A 19,259-nucleotide genomic window follows, 5' to 3' on the forward strand; every position below is an offset into this window, starting at 1 on the left:
TATACCTGGGTTCGAGAGGGAACAGGTGTAGTCAAATAACACAAATGGAATCAAAGCAAGGTGTATTGGCATGGAGGGGTCGTAGGACATGAAGCAGTGAGCAAAAACGATCAAACCCTGAGTAACTTAAATAGCCTGTAACTTAAATACAACACCGATGACAAGTGGTGACAGCTGTGCAGGGACAAATAGCAGCTGGGGGGAAAGGTAGCGAGAACCTGACAGTCGCAGAACGTGACAAGGATATCCCTGAGTTTATGGGGAACTGATTTGCACTGAATATGTGAGATAATATATGTAAACCATAGTCACAGCCTTTGAGTCATTTTTAACAAACGTGTATATATTATATAACAAGCCGGGATCATTTTAATTATTTTTGGTGATATTTTGAAAAATTATAATTGTGATAACATCATAAAATGAGATGAGATCAATTTGAGACACAGTCATTTATAATGCTAAAACCTATGTCAAAAGACATACATTTTTATTTAAACTGTGGAAATTAATCTAGACAAACACTCTAGTTTATAGTTGTTCCTATACACTGCTGCTTTGTTTTTTATGCTTTATTCAATGTTCCATACCTTTCAGAAATAAATCCAGTGACACAGAGGCATCATCTGCGTGTGTATATACAACAGCAGCAGCCACTTTGGATCCTGAATCTCAATAGGCCCATAGTGCCTTTGACGTCCATCTGTTCTGCGATAGCCAGCAATTCCTAAGCAGAATACTTTGATCCCTATTTTCAATGGAACCTATTTGGATTTGCCTGCCCCATCAGAGTCCTTGAGATATTGTAATATAGTACAAACTATTTTAATTTGTATTTGAGAAATATTCAAACAGGCCTCAAATTACAGCTGGATAATTATTTGTATTTGTCTAATGCCGTATTGTCTGAAGTAAATGTATATACATTTTATGTTTAAAGAAATGAGACAAGTGTCAACTATTTATTTATTCTAATGATACCTAATGGTGGGCAATAGGTTACTGGCATCCACGAATTCAAAATAGACGTGTCAAAAAATGTTGATAGACTGGAAAAAAATAAAATAAAACTGTTGACATCTTTACTTTTTTCCCTATCTATTCAGAGACATGGCGGTGATATTAGCATTGGTCATTAGTGGCAGACACATCCGTAAAGTGTCGGATACAGAGACTCGTACGCAGACCTTATTTGGTTACCTGTGTGACAGGCTTGTTCAGGACACCAGAAACAGCTGTCCTGGCCTGTGTGAGCCAAAATAATTAGGCCTGTCAATTCTGTGCTCTGATTTCCCCTTCAGCCCGCTCAACAAAATGCTAATATTTTGCTTTCATTGTCACATTCACCTTGACACGGATATTGCCTCGCTGCATAACTGGATGAGACGACTCGGAATTTGCATTGTTCGTTCTAATAAATTTGCTTCCTCTGTACCTCATGGCAGGACCCATCAGATAAGTCTCCCAGAGTGTCATCAATCATGGCCTAGGCTGACAGACGACTTTTGCCTTCATTTGTTACACCGAGGAACATGCTTAATTATTTGTACTGTAATTAGTTGGGAAAATGTCAGGAAATGTCAACTCTGTTTGCAGTGGAAGGGCTCTGCTTGAAAGCCACAATGACTGAAGTGTCATTAATGCCACGTAACAAGACGAGGATCAGCTGGGAAAGAAAGAGAGAGAGGTAGGGGGAGGTGGCTTTTTAGAATGTAATCATGGGGTGAGTTAGAGGGAGACACAAATCAGCACCGGTAGCTTGCATGATAGGCATCTTATTAGCCAAGACGTCAGCCCACTGCATGTTTCAACCACATCTTGTTACCCTCCGCTTTTCTCACACTGGCAAGAAAAAAAGGCAGCAAGTGGGGAAAAGAAACGAAGTCAAGTAAACAATTCTTGCTTCCCGCTTGCTGTCAAACTGGCCCTATTTTGCGATGCTATATTGCCTGTCAAAAGCAGGCATTATGCCAAACACAAAAACACTGAAGGCTAGAGCCAACCTTCCAAAAGTAGCACTTTTACAATGCAATTAATAGCAGGTTAGACTGCACCCACGTAGACGTTAAAACTAAGCAATGTTTCCTCCTCTGAGCCAAAGCTGTAACCACTTCCATTCTTTCGTCTCAAGCCAACATCATAATTACCCTGTTTATTCCCTTTAATCACACAAAACACTTGTTTATTGCAATTGTTAAATGACTTAAAGTCATTCAATAATTTTCGCAGTCCGTCAAAAATTTGACAACAATTTTGATTAAGACACTTTTACTTATTTCATTCAGATGAATGCATCTTTGAAATAAACTAATAGATACCCTGAAAATAAAAGCTTTTAGCCCCAATCACTTAATGTGTCTGGACTGGCCAATGGAGCAGATATCCAAAAAGATAAGGTAATTTACACTTTGTTTGAAAGGAGAGAAAAAAGACAAAGACAAATAGGAATCCCACGAGGGAGACCCTTTGTTTTGGATGAAAATATTTAGCATTATGGGATCCCAAGGGTGTTTCAGTGGCCATTCATCTTTTCAAGGCCTCACAGTGGGTGCATGGCAGAACAAGGCTCAGCCCGCTACCTTGCCCACCGACTGGCACTGATGGTCATCCAAGAAGCTCCTTAATTAGCCTGCAATCTGGCAACGACCCGTGTTCCTGAGATGTGGCAGCCCTGTTTAAATATGATGCCAGATGCAATCCCACCTTCAGCATGTCATCTCATTGTCCTAGAGAGCCAGGGGGAGAAAGAGCAACATCCCACAACACAGCATGTGTTATGGGATGTTGGGCTCATTGTTTTGGGTTTATTCTTTGTTTCTCTTTCTTTTTTGCCCTTCACCAAGTGCTCTATTTTTGTGGCCTCAGACATCCAGCTGTGAGGAAGAGTTCACACAGTCAACCTGATGTGACCTTGACCAAGTTGTTCCTCTGTACTTCCAGAATATGGATTTACATATGACTAATAATCTCTGTTGATCTGTGTAAAAGATATCTATTCCACTTTGAATGGGGAGGGGCAAATTACCAATCACTGTAGGTATAAAACCAGCCATAAAGTTGTTTTTTTTCATGTAAGCACACATTTAAATTGTCATTGGTAGGTTGTGTAGCTCTGAAATTATAGAGAAAACACTATATAAATATACATCCAGGATATACATATATTGAACCAGATACAGCATTTCCTTATGCTCAAGAATGTTCCGCGAAAAAGACAACGTGTTGTCTCATCAACTTCATCAATGAGAACAATAGCCGGAGTGTCAAATACAAACATCATCACTGAGGTTTAGTCAATTATTTAGAAAGAAGAGTGAAGTGCTGGACAACATAATTACGTGTGTGATATTTCCTCAAGCTTTACCTGTTGTGTCATGCCTGTCAAGAATCTGTTGATGTACTGTCAGGTAGCAAGAAGAAACACTGACTGAAAATATTTGCAGTGGAGACTTGAGAGCCGCTCGTGTTAAACAGTTGCCTGTTGAGGTGTCCCAATATTTTTTTTTTAAATGACGGGTTACTTGTGTAATTTATCGTGTCAGCTCCAAGTACAAAATACAGACATCCACATAAGTATTTGATGTGTTGCAGTACAGTGACGATAGTAATAATAATATATGAAATAATATTTTAAAAAGATGATTACATAGTAAAATTAATAAAAGTGCAGGTTTGTGGTATGCCTAGAAGCCACATCACTCAAGCCTACACCAGTATCGCCCCGATGTCTGCCATTGCAATTCATGCACTTTTTTTCCACCTAATGCTACTTCCCTGCAGGCAGTGAACATGGAGATAAGTATTCTGAAACTCAGAAAGCATATTCAGAAAATATTAAATGCTAGTCATTTTGACCTCCTTTTATATAGACATAGTGTAATACTTGATATTGGACTAATCTGTGATTCAATATGTTGAGCAAGAGCTGGTATTATCTAAAATGGTGTAAACATTTCCCAGAGCCTTCTATGATTCCCTACTTATAATAGTTTTACGTTAGAACATATAAATACTGGATATGCTGTAATGCTAACGTTCGGCTCTATTCAGCTTTTTGCTTCCTCGAGGATTTACGCTGTCGCCAAACACAAGTTTGAGTTGCTATGCTCAAGCGAAGGCTGATAAGCTCAGAGGACAGAACACTTTTCATAGGCTACACACTAAGTCTCCTTTCATGCTACGGATTTATTTTTCCTAAATCCATTGATGCATCACTGGTGTCCACTAACATTATAAAGTCACAAGTATCTAATTTTTTGTCATTATATAGTCACAAGTATATATACGTCCCCTACTAATAGGTAATTTATTTTTGCTGTGGGTAAAGGATAAGTTTAAAGACATGGACATACCAAGAGTACAGTATAACTACTACAGCGCAAACAAAAAAATATCCGTCCATCTATAGGACTAATTATCCCCTCAAAGGTCATGAGGGTGCTGGAGCATATCTACGATGACTGTGGGAAAGAGGCAGGGTACACCCTGAGGTTATTGCTAGCCAATCGCAGAGACCAACAATGTTCCACAGTCACTTCAACAAAATGTTTAAAACAAATTTTAATGATGAATTTTTCCAACTCACAATTATAAATATATAAAATCTAAAATGTCTATGCTGAATTTGCTTTTGAGACGTGCTTTTAAATATTTAAGCGACTCAGAACATTGTAAGCCTTTATTCAGTAATACATTCTGATCCATTTATTAAATGGATGATGACAACAAAATGATCCTTCTTTTTGGTGCCTATTTTTATAATCACACCTTGAAGCAATAGTTGATCTCCCCCCTCCTCCCCTCCATAGTCATTAAAGGCAGGCTTGTAATTTGTTAAAGAGAATCTTGTGTTTTCAACTCCATCAAATGGCATGGTGGCACTGTATTAAAGTGGGCATCTGTGTTCTCACGGTATTAATCTCTTCAAGCACATTCCAGCTGCTGTGATGTGTGAGAGAGAGATAAGTCTTAAACAGTCTAAACTAAGCAAACCAGACAACTCTATTATTGGCTTCATAATTGCTTAATTAAACTTTTGTCACTAATCATTACGAGGCCAATAGAGCTGTTATACAGGCTTTCTGTCTAGCAAGCAGGGGGGAAAATCAATAAACGGTGTTGGGGAGCTGATTCACACACCGCCCACAAAAAACCCATGTCTCTCTTTCACTCCCCCTGCTTCTGTCATTCTTTTTGTCCTCGGCAAATGAAATTCTTAGCTGCCGGTTAGTGATCTGTAGGTCTGGAGCTCGACTGATATGAGCTGCCATCACCATTTGAATTGAGGGGTATTCAGTAGCACATGAATATGAACAAATGGCAAACATAAATCTCTTGCATGAAGTACACCTTCTATCCCTTTATTATGGAACAATTGACCCATCTAAAATGAATTCTAATGCCAGGAAAGCATTTAGATTTAAATTACACCACGGGTCCCCTGGACCAGAGAGATGACGGCATAAAAAAGATTAATATGCTAATTATTTTTTCCCCCTCCTTATTCTGCTTTTTGACATTTGTGCAGGTTTATTGTGAGCCTTGTAAATAAGATGACTTTTTTGTCAAGGAGGTCCCTTTTTGTAATACGCTTTAGATCACTAACAAACATCTAGATGTGGCTTTAGTATATGTATTTTGTACCGTATTCATAACTATGTGTGTGTTAAGGATTTTTACACTGACTATGAATCCATCATATGCCAAAAAACATAATGAAGATTGGAGATTTCTCCCCCACATCTCAGCATTTATTTTATGTCCCACTAGAGTAGTTAGAAGCACACTTAAATGGGCCAATAAATAGCCACTGTTCATTCCAAGGTTCTGCCAAATGATCACAGTTTAAATTATGTTGTTTTTCAGATCCTATAATTGGCCTGGCTTTGAAAATTCAACTTTTCTCTTTGAATTTGTTTCCATAGGCAGCCAACTGGCAAGAGCGCAATAGGGGCAAAAGCCTTATTTCATAATTTGTAGGCACTTTAAAGTTGGCTAAGCCTCCGTGGCATACTGGAAAGTGTCCAGAATGTACGAAAAGGAAAAAGGCTTTGTGTTTCCATGAGATTACTTGATGACATGATGCACAATAGTTTCCTTATCATGAAATCAGTGCAGGTTTTATAGATAAATACTGAGGCTTTGTTTATATGCGACAGTGTACATGCATTGAGCTACAATAAAATGTTGGATATAGCTGTGAATCAAAACTTAATTTGCCAATGCAAATTAAGTAATTGTCATCCTGTTGACAAAATGGGTATCGCCCAATTAAGCAATGTTGGACTCATCATACCTCACCATTTTCTTTTTTTCATTACCAAATGTTTCTAAAATTGTATTATATGAGAGACTCAGACACATATATTAGGAAGTCAATGTTGGTCATTAAAAATTGAAAGAACGAAATTAGCATAGTAAATAAATCCCATTTGAAATGTCCAGAATTCTGTACCTACAGAACATTTAAAAAAAAACAACAAGTAGACTGTGGGAAACAAATAATTGAATTGCGACATCAATAAAGACAAATATTAATCAAAATGGGCTGGAGGGAGATAAGAAACACAAAATATCATTGAACAAATTAAACTTTCTTTAGGCAGTAAATAGGATTTGTTTCTGCAGCTCAGCAGCGAATGAGACACTGTGTTAATGAATTACTTTCGAAAGCATCTGAAGAGAGACTTAATTACAGAGCCTGCAGTTCTTGCATTATTATGCCATATATCCCCAGATGAATACAATTCAGCAGCTAGATAAACAAATTTCATGGCAGCCTTTATGGTCCTACTTTGTGGCCAACCATTGATACCGATGTTAATTTGCAGAGCTACATGAAGCGTGGCAGCCTTGGAAATGTGGCATTAAAACTGAAATTCATCATTTTCATCTCATTAACATGAAGAGGGAAGAAGTACAAACTTGCGTGCCACAACAGTTTAAGTTGATGGGTTGAACAAAGCAGAGCAATTCAGATGGTGACTGATTTCAATTTTTTAATTGAACTAGAATTCAGTTTTTCAAATTTTGATATATATATATATATATATATATATATATATATATATATATATATATATATATATATATATATATATATATATATATATATATATATATATATATATATATATATATATATATATATATATATATATATATATATATATATAATGAATTTTAGTTCAGTAGAAAATTTTAGATCAGATATTTTACTAAGTAATCTTTCTCATGTCCAGGATTATCATACATACACACATGTACTGATTTATTCTTTGTCACCACACATTCCTCGACAACCAACACAAGCTGGTTATAGTCCCACTGCAACTATCCTGATCCAAGGGCTGGCCCAGTATTGAGCTATTAGCGCAATTGGCAAGCCCACTAGAATGCATGCCGTAGTTAGAGCTACAGCGCCTTTGCAGTGTGGGGTCATTGACTTAGCCATATTGTTAAGATGATTGTCATGCCAGCCTTCTGTCATGGCTGATGTGGCTGGAGTACTTGGCTTGGTCATGACAGTTTGGCTGTTCGCTGCCTTGAAAGCAGCTTTGCTGTAGGCAGCTCAGAGGCCTTAAAACCCTTATTGTCTATCTTTTCTCCAGCAAACCATTTTCTGCACACCCCTCCATAGAACGGTCGAGCAGCATAGAGATGAGCAACGAGGCAGAGAAGGAAGGGAGAAGGAGCCAAGCACATTTAACAGCTTGGTCCAATGTATCATGATCGAAAAAGCCGTTCATGGCAGATATCGCCTGCATCCCACGGCGTTATTCAGCCCTTTCTCTCTGGCAGCGGTCGCGTTTGAGCAAAATTTTGACACGACAGTGGGGAATTCCACCGATTAAAGGGGACATATTTGTAGACTCCCTTTTGGCACTTTCAATTGTGCTTGGAGAAGTTGCAAACATTTCATAAAGACAAGAAAAGACTGCTGCTTTATTTTCCATATTGTAAATTGATTCATTAAATAACAGTAAGCCAAGTTTGTGCTATTTCTGTTTCACAAATACTTTCCTGCATGTTTATTTAATTAAACATGGTTGTTATAGAATTTATGTTGTCATATATATAGAACATAAACAAAATATAAATTTTATAATAACCAAATATCTCACAACTCTAAATGAAAAAAAGAAACAACAACAACTATGACCTCTCGCTATACTGAGGCTCTGATTTGTTGGATCTGGTTAGGACGCATGCTTGATTTACTGCCGATTCCTCATATCATAATCATTTTCTTAGAATCCTTTTCACATTGACTGAAAGCAATCCTCCTCTTTAGTTACATATACAATATTCCACCCAGTCACCCTGTTCAAGCCATTCTTTACTGCACTAAAACATATTTGCATTGTATTCACACACATATATGCACTCCGATGTGTGTGTGTGGTTAAATGCTGCATTCTCGGAGAGTAATTCATTTAAGGACCTCTTTCTTCTCCTCAGCTGCTCTCTGTCTTCCCCAGTAATTAGCCTAGTGTGGCTGCTACCTCTCGCTGCTCAGTTTGGGAGCGACACTTGACACAGCAGACATCAGAGAGATTTTTCAGGAGGCTCTCCCGGCACCCCAACAGCTCTTAATTAACCACTTAGGTATCCCCACTTGTTCTCCCGACCGGCACTTTCCAAATGGTAAGGAGGTTCTGTGCCACGGATCTAAACACCGGGGGAAGTGCGCTATCAAAAGATCTGGATAAATGAAGGCTTGTGTAAATTATTTTTAATGATTCCCTCCTGGCACATCATTATGTTTGTAGTTACACACAGACACTTCTGAGACAGCTCATCCACACTAAGGTCATCAGCAGGACCAGCAGTAACTAGCTGCTAGTCTGTAAATGGCTTATTAATTAGAGCTGTGGTTTTACATAGCTGTGAGCTCTGATATACAGTGCAGGGATTGTAATTGTGCGGAATTGAAAATGATGATGGTGATGATGACAACGATGATGATAACCCATCTCCAGGCTATTTATGCAAATTGCCTCCTCATATTAGAAAATCATTACCTATCCAAACAGTGCAACACTCAGCCTGTGTGAATTACAATGATGGATTTTATGATAATTGCGATATCATTTTCGTCCTCTCCCTCTGTCTTTTTTTTCTGCCTGGAGTTTCAAAACCATTTGGCCATTGTGAGCGCTATTAATTCCACATTAGTTAAAGCTGAATAGATGGGTTTATTCATTCTTATCTTAATTTAAATTGTAAATTATCGTAATTGTGTATGAAGGATCACATGACACTCTTTGTTTTTAGTTAGATACTCATTAGTAGTATTTTATATTACTTGTGGTATTTCTTTTGATGAAGGGTTTTACTTACTATGCAGTGACCTCTATGTGAAGTGATAATATACACATATTTTTGTTATTGCCCACATATATTCCTTATGTCGCAAGTGGAAGAAATTACATTGTAATCAGGGCATCTTAATATATTCTATTTTGTTAATATATGTAATCGTTATCATTATATTTATTATACAGTGTTCAACTACTTCATATAGTCGTCTGCAGGATCTATTTTGAGTGCCATATGATAAACACAATTTTTTAACTAGTGGATTAAGAATGCTTTTTAAATTAAAAAAATAAATATTTTTACAATAAATAAAATCTTTATTCCCATTAATACAGAACATAAAATATATGAATATGGTTTAGTGGAATTATGGTATCTAGATATTTTTAAGCAGCCATTCATTTTAACAAATTTTTAGCCTGCCTGTCCAGTACTGAGAGACATTGAGAGGGTTGAGTTAATTACCCGCCAAGCTGAGCTCTATCAAGTGCTTTGTAGTTCAGCATTCAAATCTCACAGGAAGTCCTCAGAGAGGAAAAAAGCAACTTTACATTCATGAGGGGAGCAAATACTACACAAGTTCTCCATAACCTTGATGAAATGTGCATTTCACCTTAGGCTATGAACGAAGAACATAAAAACCCAGAGTCATTACATTAAAACAGGTTCGCTCCCTGACAACTTTGAAACTGCACCATGGCAGATCAAAAACGTTTGACTTCACAGTTATTTTAGTCATATTCATATTTTACTAAAAGTTTTGGCTCCAACACAGACAGGCCAGTCTGTCTTTCTGTCATGGGGAAAACTAAAGAACACAGTTTGTTGAACCAAGTAAAAACATATTTTCCTGCTTTACTCCCTGGCTCTACTTATCGTTTTGCGTAATTCAGTCCAACTACTTCTCTGTCAAAGCCATTCAGCATGCTGAGAGCGTACAGGCTGCAATCAACATCTGTTAATTTCTGTCTATTACCCCGCTTTGTCGTAACATACAATCATGATGTTTTGTTTGCACGGCTGAACTGAGACTTATGACCCTAATCCATCATCTGCTTGTCATAGTTTTATGTGTTGTCTGTGCAGTTCCCCACAGTCCAAAGCAAGCATATTACAAAGCCCTGTCTAAGTTATTGGCCAGCTGCTTGAGCTGTGCCCAGCTGAAGAGGTCATTGTGTTTCTCTCCCCACTTCCCTTACAGAATTTAAAACTAGCACCGCCAATGCCAAGCATAATATAAACCTTATGTCCAGAGAAGACAACGTTTGCAACTGCTGTGTCGGAATACTTTAGCAGGACCTGCAATTTCTAGACAAACATGGGAATTTTGCACTGTTACGAAGTAAACTAAAGTTACAACTGGAAAGTGCCATGTATATTTAACTTTTTTTCAGTAACCCGTGCCACTGAAACTGTCAATTTGAGATTAACAATGTGTCTCCTTAAATTCCTAATAATAAATCAATACATTTAGCAAATTTCAAAGAAGTGTTCCACCTGTCAAGTTTCTATTAGAGGTATTAGAGCTGAATTAGATAATAGCATGACTGTGAAACATACTTTTGGTCATGACATGTCAGTGACAAATAACTGAATTTGTTCCCCTGAAATATCTGCAATCATGAAATAACACAGAATTTGCAGCCAAATATATTATACTGTGACATTGTGCATGCAGAATTCAAAAGTAATATAATATCAATAGGACCTTAGAACCTTAGTGCATTGTGATTTATTTCGGTAAAACATTTTCCTCCTGAGGAATATCACTGCTGACTGGAAATGTGTTCATTTTACCAACTGTGTTGATAGACAGAGGCAGCAGCTCTCCTGTAAAAACATTTTTTTTACATAAACCTTGTGTTTATATTGTAGGTAATTACCTGAAGCGAAGCAGAAATTTAGCCCACAGGAAAGGATGTGTACACTCTGCTTTGTTAGCAAACCATTTATTTAACAAGTTGCGCATCATTGAGATTAAAAACTCCTTTTTTAAGAGTGATCTGGCAAAGAAAAGAGTTGAACTAAATTATAACAAAAACAGACATAAACTGAACACAGATTCTTTCTTCTTCACTGTGCGGTTCACAATTCTAGCAAGTAATTACCCACAATTGCACTCGCTAAGAGAGGGGTGTAACAACTATTCCACAAAGGGCAGCAGTGGGTGGAGGTTTTTGTTGCAACGTATCTAACACGGTTAGTTTAACCAACAACCTTTCTGCAGCACCTGACAATAGAATTGTGAAAATGAATCGTCTTCATCGGTTGAAATGCCAAGATGCACCTAGTGTGGATTAACTGTTATTATTGATGACTTCCCGGAGTACTTTATCAGGATAGGAAAGTACTGTATAGGTAGTTTTTGTTCACACTTGTGTTCCATACCAAACATATTTCTGGTCGGCACTCTGAAATTAATCTGTGAGAAAATAAACAGAGGAGCCCAACAACTAAAACATTTAATTGTCTTAGTGCTTTCCTGGCGAGCCCCTCAACAACAGCTGGTCATACCGGCTCATGGCACCACTTCAGCCAGCCTTTGTGATAATAACTTTTGCATCTGCCAAAGAAGTGCCTGTGACTGCCCACAAAATTTACAACTCACAAGTGGAAACAGAGACTCCGACAGAATTTTCTATGCACAGCTCTTTGAATTTTATTAATGTAATGCAAACACAGTCACACCAACACATTAAATTGTTGATGTTATGCGAATACACTCTGGATTTGCAGATCCTCATTAACATTATTTGCATGTTAATCTGCATCTTTTTAATTAGTGATATTATTTATGCACATAATTTTCACTTGGTGATGCCAACTTGCAGAGACATTAATTAATCTACAGAGATGCCAAACAGTTTTCCCTCTCTTTTTATTTGTTTACACGATGTTTTGGATTCAGGGAAAAGTTGAGGGGGGGAAACAAGAGTAAAGACAAAAAAAATTGAAGAAAAGTAGAAAGACAAGATGAAATAAAAGTCCTTTTTGTTTTCATAATTTATATTGTATATTAAGCAAATGCCACATGTGTAATTTTATCTCCCCCATTTCTCTTCCTATCCCTCTAGATCGGTTATTCAGTTACACTACCTTGATGTATTATTAAAATCCATAATGGACTCCAGAGGCTTCCGTTGCCTCTCCTTCATTTATAGAATATAGCCAATGTTATTCTCATTTCCCTACAACACTGTCATGCATAGGCAATGAGCCCTCAAATTCAACCTAACCACCTTTCCACAAGCTCCTTTGAGAATGACCACCCTGAAACACATCCGCCAGATAAACACCATGGTACCACCCTAATATATTTAAGATTGGACCTATGTAATGATACTTAAGCAAAGCACATACATTAACTGAGTTTACAGGCACCCAATATTCAGGTCATGAACTGTAGTCATTTTATTATAATATTTTTAAGGCATTAGGAATCTGTTTACATGCACGAGCGCAGTGTGTCGTACATCAATTGGGAATTTCCTGCTTAAATGGTGACACATGAAATAGTTTTTCGCAGAATTCATAAACTGAGATTGTTGTAAAATTTTGTGAGACCTCTTGTAAATATTGCTATCATGGTACTTTCCCCCTTTTTCTGAATGGCCCAGTGTGAACTTGAAATTGAACCCCCAAAACTCCACACCCCCCTCAAAAAAATAAAAACCTCAGCAGCTACAACTGAAATCAGGTATTTCCTATAACTTTTACAGTGTTTTTATACATGTGCATGTAGATATTGTGGCCCTCTCGTAAATTATATATATTTTTTTGTGATTCCACACTATTTGAATCGGATCAGTTCAGATTTTTAATATCTCACTCCAAAACATTATCCACGACAAACTTGTATAACTGCATACATAATGTCAAACTAAAACACATTACTAAAAAAAAACCACCACTGATTTCTAAGCAATACTTTATGCCATGTTTCAGACCTCTGAGATTGAAATACATTGCTACCAAGCAGATGGTATATTGCAAAGAACTCATTCATTTAGTACTTAGAGAGCTCAAAAGACGATTTGTAATTATTGCAGACAATTATGTGAGGAAGTGAAATCTCCAGAGTGGTTTAAGATTTCCGCAGCGAGACTTGTTGCAGTCATTATGGCAGCGAACATCAAGATGTCCCCTTGACCTTAGTGACAGACTGAGGGCCTGCCCCGAACAATATAATCTCCAGGCTCGATTTCCCATGTCAAGGGGTTGCCTGAATGGGGTTATAATCCTAAACTAACTGTGCCGCACATTGCACATAGTGTTCAGGTGAAAAGATCTTTGTACCACTCTATTATATTCTGGCAAGTTGGGTTTGTAACCTGAAACACTGGAAAAATAATATGCTGAGCCACGGTACTGTATTGGCATTACATCGTAACAATGTGATCCTTTCTTCTTCCTTATGCCACGGACTCCTCTTTGATGCAACTCTGAAATGACTGAGCAGCACATTCTATTTTTGCCCATTCAAGTGAATTCAATAGCCAGTCTGTCTCGCCTGTTTGTTTTCAGCTAATTGCCTCAAGATCTAATAAGTTGGTGATGATGTACGGTGAGTCACCCGTGACCCCTGCCAAAAGAAATATTATTGCACACTAAGAAAGAAGAAGCAGCGACGCGCTTTATCAGTTTAAATATTTCTACCCTTCAGAGTTCCCAGTTTCACATGTTTGGGTCAATCAGTGTCAGAGGAAGGTCATGACAGCCCTGTAATTACAATATCAGGCAAAGCATTCAGGACAAGAAAGGGGAAATGCAAGGCCTGTGTCAGACAGTGGATTACTGGAGGCTGTGTTCCCAAAATGTTAGCTGACATTAGCAATGAACACGAGTGGAAATGGACCAGGGCTGTAATCAGTTGCAGATTTGTCAACAATGCAAGTGTTCATAACACATTTAAACATACATGAACATTTTTTTTATTTGGCCCAATATGTTGGTATATTATTTCCCTTAACCATTTATCATGTGACATCAGATCAGGGTTAGTCATGTCCCAGCTCTTTCATCTTCTCTTTGTGTTCATACACTGCCTAGGGAATGGTATGCTGAATATTTATTTTGTGGGTGTAAAAAACAGCATCAAACTGAGCAATCTTCCATTTCAAAATGGACCTTATACAAAGTACTGGGGCAAACTATGTCCAGTCTAAAACAAAAAAGTATTAAACTTCTGTAAATTGATTATATCATATTCAAATGTGTTTTTAAATCATTTCATGAATGACACGAAATTCACTGATACAGTCACAATATGATTTAGTCATGTAGTCTAGTCACGTTGGATTTTATACATTTCTCTATAAGTTATTTATTTTAGTTGCACATTTTTAACTGCCTACGAATCTGCATGCCACCCCTTTCTTATTTTCTGAATGGCACATGCAGTCTAAGTCAAAAAGCTATTTCACCTGCATTAATACACAATGAATAATTTATAAATCCCAATTATTTGGAATCGTTTATGCAAAGAGTGCCACACATGGCATACATAAAAGCATTAAGGATGGTTAACCCATGCAGGAATATGATGGATTTGAAAAAGAGTGGGGGGAAAAAAAGTCAGAAGGTTTTTTGTTTTATATTTATCTCTACTGTATTTCACTTACTGTCACTAACTTCGGGGGGAAAGAGGGGCATAGGCATTTTACTCAGGTTGTAGCTTGTTGAGAAAACCAATTACACAACATTTAAGAAGGTGGGGAAAGAAATAAATTAAATCATTTGTATTATAATGCTATGTTACATTTCAGTGGTGGACAAACAGACAACTCGATTTTGCTATGATCTCCTTATCTAAACAAATGTATTATGATTGGGTTAGTGGTGGGGCTTCCCAGGAGACGGACTGTCCCCCTCCCTTGTCACTGACGATCTTCTCCACTAATCCTGTCTTAGAAGGGTCTCTGTTAACAGGGATAAGGCATTGGCCTGGTATCCTAGGCTAGTAAGCTAAAGCTTATGTACAAAATGCTATTGAAGAGGTTCTGCCTGCAGCTATTGGAACTGTGTGAATGTCCTTTTTATTCATCCAGCCTAAATTTGGAGGAATTTAGCCGTGGCTAAATCGCGGAGACTGATGTGGTCATGTTCGTTGATAAGAAATGGGGGCCGAAAATTGAAGTCATATTTGGAATAAAATTGATGTGTTATAGAGTGTGCAACATGGTGATCTGGGTCTCATGTACAAAGACTTGCGTGGGTTTCCTACTGAAAAAAATAGAGTATGCTGAAATTCAGGATAGGGTGTTTGCAGAAAAATTCCAATTGTGTGAAATTGTGGGCACACATGAAACCAAGCACATTTCCTTCGTACAGGGAGGCCTCCAGTTACAAACAAGTTCTATTTCTAGCAAAGCAATGTAACCCAAATTTCTGCATAAATCAGATTTCACTCTTGAAAGTCAAAATTTTGTCAAAATGATGGTATGGCCCACAAGTAAACAAAGGGCTAGCAGTTAAATCATTATACTAAACTTTAGTGCTATTGAACTTGGGCTTTTATGACCAAGTGACACAGTGCTTGATGCCAGCCCGCAGTCAATTTCCTCCTGGTGTGAAAAGAATATTTCACAGTTTCACACATTTGGATGGATTAAGCTTTTAACACTTGCTGAAATCCGGCACTTATTTTATAAACACTTGTGAAGTCTGTGGGTCAAAGATTCTATTTTGTGTGTAACTGAAATCCAAAGGAACGGAAACGAATATTAAACATGTGTGCGTGTTTGGATATGTAAGCAAATGTATTCGGATTTTGTCCCTGCAAACCTTTCCATCAAAGTCTGTTTTCTAATGGCAGCAAAGATATTGGGAGACCTTCTGGAAAAGCTTCTGTCACAGTGTATTTTATACCTTGTGTTTACAAGCCTCAAAAAGAGGTCATTGATATAAAAAGCAAAACACTCAAACCTGCTCCGAGCGAGGCCTTTTCTTTATCTCAACGCGAGCATTGCAGCAGCGCTCGAGGGCTGCAGCCGACAGAAAACTTCACAAGCAAGACACACAGGAAGGAAGAGAGAAAATCTGCATGCTGGAAGAAACAAGATGGACATAAAAGATGGACTAAATTGCAGTGAGGACTTTTCTTGTCAAAGGCTAATGGAAACATTTCCACACAACACAGAGAGTCGACTGCAGTCTCTATTATCACAGCCAAGCAGACGGAGCTGGCAGCAATTCCAGAGAAGAGCTGAGATGTGCACACTGGCCCAGCTTAGTGCCCTCAGCCAGCCCCCCAGGCCTCCACCTGAATTATCTGTGTCAACAGGTTCCAAAATGCCCAGAAGACTGACATTAACAGAAAGACTGAAGGAAATCACACTTACAAACTAATTGTCCTCCTGCTTTTTCTCTTGTATTTTTTATCTTACACTTGAAGCGACTAATCAAGCAACACCTCAGGTTCCCATTGTATCCAATATTCTCCGGTGGCATCAAACTTCTAGATATTCTGAAAAATCCTCCCATAACTACTGTATGAATATTTTAGGAGCTAAAGAAAAGACTAATAATATAGAAGTAATGTATTTAAATGGAGAAAACATGTTTATGTTGGATTGTTTAGTATTTAGGACAATGAACCCCAACTTGCACACAAAGTGAACCCTCTGCTCAGGCCTGTCTGTTGCTAATCAGTAACCTCGGAAAATCCCCCCAAAAAAGGACAGCATGACTTTTCACATCGGCAGCTTGCCAGAAAGCACCACATCATATGCACTGGGTGAACTCTGTAAATGACAACAACAACAAAATACTGAATATATTGATTGCATTATTAAAAGCATTCTAAGTGGTAAACAACAACCAAGTTGGAAGAGGCAGACTGGAGAAGCCAATCTTATCTGTCAATCTTTTTCTAAAGTCATTCATTTATAATAAACCTAGCTGATAAATGTTTTAATAAACTTAATGCATAATTTACATTTGTCAGGCCCACTTTTAATTGATTGACTGGGAAATGGTGCAGATAATAAATGTACGCATGAACCCTAGGATATCCCAAAGGGCCATTTTTTAAACAACTGTAAATATGATATTTTAGAAGCGATCTTTTTGTTTCATGGAATAATTATTCTAATATGAAGATTTATTTTTTGTAATAAAATATCTTAAAATCTTACACACACACATGTATATATAGAAATGCATACACATACATATGCAAAGACTGTACATTCTATGAATGGAATGTTCTGCATATACATGCTCTCCACTCATCCCCCATGTCTGCACGACTTCATGGAACATTTTTTAGTGGTAAAATGAGATGATCAGCCTGATGTTTCAATCATAAAAACACTAGTGCCAAGTAAACTGAGAATAGCAACCTACACAGTAATAAACAAACATAACTGTGCAAATCACTCACTCAACACATGCCAAGACAAATGGCCAAAAAAAGAATACATTAATGACTACTAAACTGTATTCAAAAATCTTGGAAAATTTTGAATTAATTCAATTAAATCCAACAATTGTGTATTTAAGACATCCCATACACAATGTATTGTTTGAAAAAAAAGTAGGGGAACGTACATTCATGGAAATTGTCAGTTATTCCTTCTTTCTTCTTGCTCTATCATGGCAAACATTTCCTTTCCTCCCTTTCCTCTTTTTGTCTGTCTCTTCAATATGTTTTTTTCCTAACAGCTTTCTCCACTTCAGACCAACCGCGTGATAATGGAATCAACTCAATTCAATTATCAGTCTTGCTGTCTCCTTCCTTGCTGTGCAAAACACTTTCACTCGTGCATGCCGGCCTTTTGTCTCACTGAACTTTAATGCAACCAGGCACCAGTAATGTTAAAGATTGAATACAATGCTTTCTCAACCACTTCCTTATTCTCTATTAATCAACAGTAAATGACAGAGAGGGGAGAGAGAGACGACTTAGCTAGATTAATTATATACATAGTAGTCTAGTAGAGTCTTTTAAAATCTTTAAAAATAGTTCCTTTTTTGGCATGATTTATTTCAGTAATAACTGCTTTTAAATGCTGCTGTAAATTGTTTAATTTGTTTAAACAACACTAAACAACACAACAGTTGTGGGAAACCAGTGATTCCCAGGTATAAAAGTTTTTTTTTTTTATTAACAAGGATGCTTACTAGGATGGTTGTTTAATTTCATAGTTGTAGTACAAGATAGTATACAAATACAGTATGTTTTTCACATAGCAGTGAAGGTCTGTTCCATAGAGTTTCAGTTAACTACCCTCAAGCCTCATCTAGTGTCAGGCAGAGGAAAATACTAAGGGAGGGCCGTTCATCTGAAATGATGCATGGCTGACATACAGTGAGTGATAAAAGTAATCACTCTTGATACCATCTTTAGGGTGTGTGGTTCTTTGTGTGTGTTTTTTTTCTTGCATGAATAAAGTAATGTAGTAAAGGAGTAAACGCATTTACATGTGTGTGCATGTGTAGGCATCTGCATGGAGGGTTGTGTGTGTATGTGCGTGGGGTGAACCTACACTACTACTAGTGCACCTAGATGAGCATGTGCCTGCATGTGTGCTTCTACCCTTTGTGTGCTTGACGCCGTCTTATTAAAGTGTCATTTAGACAGACACTTCTCAGAGTCTGGCCCCAGGCTGCCTGATAGATTGTAATCACAGACTAAATTACTACTTTCGCGAACTATAATAATGGGCTTAGAGTATACGCATGTGTGTGTGCATGTGAATGTGTTTGAATGTGAGGGAGACACGCAGAAACTCACAATATGTTGGCATGTGTGTGTAATGATTCTATTAAATGTAACTATCTCCATGATTGATTCATTTACTCACTTTGTAATTCATCTCTCCCTTCGATTTCATTGGATGGCATTCTTTTTGCACTGATTTTGGCCACTAGGTTGCATAATATGTTGTTGAAATGTCAAAGTCAATGAACGTTTTTTTTTTCTCCCTCACTTGTTT

At 37.5% G+C, this 19,259-nt stretch overlaps 2 long non-coding RNA genes across 2 annotated transcripts in view; both read right to left on the reverse strand.

Annotated features, from left to right (window-relative positions):
* LOC144199648 (uncharacterized) overlaps positions 1–19,259 on the reverse strand; it is a 73,222-nt gene that overhangs the window by 10,166 nt on the left and 43,797 nt on the right. The window lies entirely within an intron of this gene.
* LOC144199650 (uncharacterized) lies at positions 13,875–16,364 on the reverse strand. The gene is made up of 3 exons (XR_013326956.1): positions 16,246–16,364; positions 13,978–14,040; positions 13,875–13,903 (listed from the first exon to the last, which is right to left on the reverse strand). It is a non-coding gene; the product is annotated as an uncharacterized LOC144199650 (long non-coding RNA).

This window comes from Stigmatopora nigra, chromosome 7 (assembly GCF_051989575.1).
Source record: "Stigmatopora nigra isolate UIUO_SnigA chromosome 7, RoL_Snig_1.1, whole genome shotgun sequence".
In the NCBI taxonomy this organism is placed as follows: domain Eukaryota; kingdom Metazoa; phylum Chordata; class Actinopteri; order Syngnathiformes; family Syngnathidae; genus Stigmatopora; species Stigmatopora nigra.